This window comes from Schistocerca nitens, chromosome 4 (assembly GCF_023898315.1).
Source record: "Schistocerca nitens isolate TAMUIC-IGC-003100 chromosome 4, iqSchNite1.1, whole genome shotgun sequence".
Taxonomy (NCBI): Eukaryota; Metazoa; Arthropoda; class Insecta; order Orthoptera; family Acrididae; genus Schistocerca; species Schistocerca nitens.
Window position 1 is genome coordinate 806,262,984 of NC_064617.1, and position 3,706 is coordinate 806,266,689.

The window sequence follows — 3,706 nt, forward strand, 5'->3', positions numbered from 1 at the left end:
GCGATACATGACAGGCAATGTACATTTTCTGAGAACGGGAATGTCTTGTCCATTATAAGTCGCCAGTTGCATGCAAGTTTTAGACAGGCATGGGGAGCCTAACAGTTCATAAGTGTGACGATTCAGCAATGTGACAGAGGCACGTTTCCCACAAAGAAGCAAATCAATAAAAAGTTCGCTTGAGTGGTGTATCACTGAAGAAACTCAAGCTTGCTGGGTTTGCTAAAGTCTGTTACAGACTGAATATACTGAATTAAAGACATGGGCCTGGTGGCTACATTTTTGTGAGTGGGCCGAATCAGTATGTTTGTTCCGTTGCAAATATATGTATTGTACATGTCCTTTATTACAACAAGCGTAACAAAATGTTCAAATGTGTGTGAAATTTTATGGGACTTAACTGCTAATGTCATGAGTCCCTAAGCTTACACACTACTTAACCTAAATTATCCTAAAGACAAACACAAACACCCATGCCCAAGGGAGGACTCGAACCTCCGCCGGGACCAGCCGCACAGTCCATGACTGCAGCGCCTTAGTCTGCTCTTTTTATTTTATTTTTTTGCAATCTCATTTTATTCGTTTACGTTCGTTTCATCTGCTCGCTGCGGACGTCCCAAGATACCCGTTTCAGTTCGTTGTTGATCCATTACCTCGGTTTTTTTATTACAGAGGGCAGATAATCCTCTGACCGAACACGCTGACTCACCGTGCCGGCTACCGCTCGGCTAATTCCGCGCGGCCAAGCGTAACACTGAGCCTGCCGAAAAGGGTAGTCTTGGCGTTTGTGCCATGAATAACACCGAGGGCAAGAATTAATTCTGTTCACCTGCGTAGCCGCCTGTTTAGCGAACTGCTTTCGTGGTATGGAGGCTTGTTTATTCAGCGTGGCGAGCGCAAGTTGCTCCTGCCGCCGAATGGGCTGATCGTAAACAAGAAACCCAACCCGGCAAAAACCACTCAAATTTATTGGATGACAGAACATCTGAATCGAATTGATCTAGTATTGGCACCCGTGGTCTAGAGGTCTAGGGGTAGCGTCTTTGATTCATAATCAAAAACTTCTTCGGTCCTGGGTTCGATCCCCGCCGTTGCCTAAATTTTGATAAATAATCAGCGTTGGAGGCCGAAGACTTCCGGCATAAGAAGTCAGCCTCATTCTGCCAACGGCCTTGTCAAAGAGGGTGGAAGAGCGGATAGAGGTTCAGGGCACTCTCTTGTCCTAGGGGTGGGAAATTGCCCCTAAAGGCGGAAGAATCAGCAATGATCAACGACATGAGGATGCAGAAGGCAATGGAAACCACTGCATTAAAGACACGTAACGTGTATCCGCAGGACATGTGGCCTGTAATTGAAGAAGTGTCATGATGATCTCTCCATTGGCAAAAGATTCCGGAATAGTCCCCCATTCGGATCTCCGGGAGGGAACTGCCAAGGGGGAGGTTACCATGAGAAAAAGACTGAATAATCAACGATAGGATAACGTTCTACGAGTCGGGAAGGGGAATGTCAGAAGCTTGAAAGTGGTAGGGAAACTAGAAAATCTGAAAAGGGAAATGCAAAGGCTCAATCTAGATATAGTAGGGGTAAGTGAAGTGGAAGGAAGACAAGGATTTCTGGTCAGATGAGTATCGGGTAATATCAACAGCAGCAGAAAATGGTACAACAGGCGTAGGATTCGTTATGAATAGGAAGGTAGGGCAGAGGGTGTGTTACTGTGAACAGTTCAGTGACCGGGTTGTTCTAATCAGAATCGACAGCAGACCAACACCGACAACGATAGTTCAGGTATACATGCCGACGTCGCAAGCTGAAGATGAACAGATAGAGAAAGTGTATGAGGATATTGAAACGGTATTGCAGTATGTAAAGGGGGACGAAAAGCTAATAGTCATGGGCGACTGGAATGCAGTTGTATTGGAAGGAGTAGCAGAAAAGGTTACAGGAGAATATGGGCTTGGGACAGGGAATGAAAGAGGAGAAAGAAAGACTAATTGAGTTCTGTAACAAGTTTCAGCTAGTAATAGCGAATACCCTGTTCAAGAATCACAAGAGAAGGAGATATACTTGGAAAAGGCCGGGAGATACGGGAAGATTTCAGTTAGATTACATCATGGTCAGACAGAGATTCCGAAATCAGATACTGGATTGTAACGCGTACGCAGGAGCAGATATAGACTCAGATCACAATATAGTAGTGATGAAGAGTAGGCCGAAGTTCAAGACATTATTCAGGAAGAATCAATACGCAAAGAAGTGGGATACGGAAGTGCTAAGGACTGACGAGATACGTTTGAAGTTCTCTAATGCTATAGATACAGCAATAAGGAATAGCGCAGTAGGCAGTACAGTTGAAGAGGAATGGACATCTCTAAAAAGGGCCATCACAGAAGTTGGGAAGGAAAACATAGGTACAAAGAAGGTAGCTGCGAAGAAACCATGGGTAACAGAAGAAATACTTCAGTTGATTGATGAAAGGAGGAAGTACAAACATGTTCCGGGAAAATCAGGAATACAGAAATACTAGTCGCTGAGGAATGAAATAAATAAGAAGTGCAGGGAAGCTAAGACGAAATGGCTGCAGGAAAAATGTGAACACATGGAAAAAGATATGATTGTCGGAAGGACAGACTCGGCATACAGGAAAGTCAAACCAACCTTTGGTGACATGAAAAGCAACGGAGGTAACATTAAGAGTGCAACGGGAATTCCACTGTTAAATGCAGAGGAGAGAGCAGGTAGGTGGAAAGAATACACTGAAAGCCTCTATGAGGGTGAGGATTTGTCTGATGTGATAGAAGAAGAAACACGAGTCGATTTAGAAGAGATAGGGGATCCAGTATTAGAATCGGAATTTAAAAGAGCTTTGGAGGACTTGCGGTCAAATAAGGCAGAAGGGATGGATAACATTCCATCAGAATTTCTAAAATCATTGGGGGAAGTGGCAACAAAACGACTATTCACGTTGGTGTGTAGAATATATGAGTCTGGCGACATACCATCTGACTTTCGGAAAAGCATCATCCACACAATTCCGAAGACGGCAAGAGCTGACAAGTGCGAGAATTATCGCACAATCAGATTAACAGCTCATGCATCGAAGCTGCTTACAAGAATAATATACAGAAGAATGGAAAAGAAAATTGAGAATGCGCTAGGTGACGATCAGTTTGGCTTTAGGAAAAGTAAAGGGACGAGAGAGGCAATTCTGACGTTACGGCTAATAATGGAAGCAAGGCTAAAGAAAAATCAGGACACTTTCATAGGATTTGTCGACCTGGAAAAAGCGTTCGACAATATAAAATGGTGCAAGCTGTTCGAGATTCTGAAAAAAGTAGGGGTAAGCTATAGGGAGAGACGGGTCATATACAATATGTACAACAACCAAGAGGGAATAATAAGAGTGGACGATCAAGAACGAAGTGCTCGTATTAAGAAGGGTGTAAGACAAGGCTTTAGCCTTCCGCCTCTACTCTTCAATCTGTACATCGAGGAAGCAATGATGGAAATAAAAGAAAGGTTCAGGAGTGGAATTAAAATACAAGGTGAAAGGATATCAATGATACGATTCGCTGATGACATTGCTATCCTGAGTGAAAGTGAAGAAGAATTAAATGATCTGCTGAACGGAATGAACAGTCTAATGAGTACACAGTATGGTGTGAGAGTAAATCGGAGAAAGACGAAGGTAATGAGAATAGTAGAA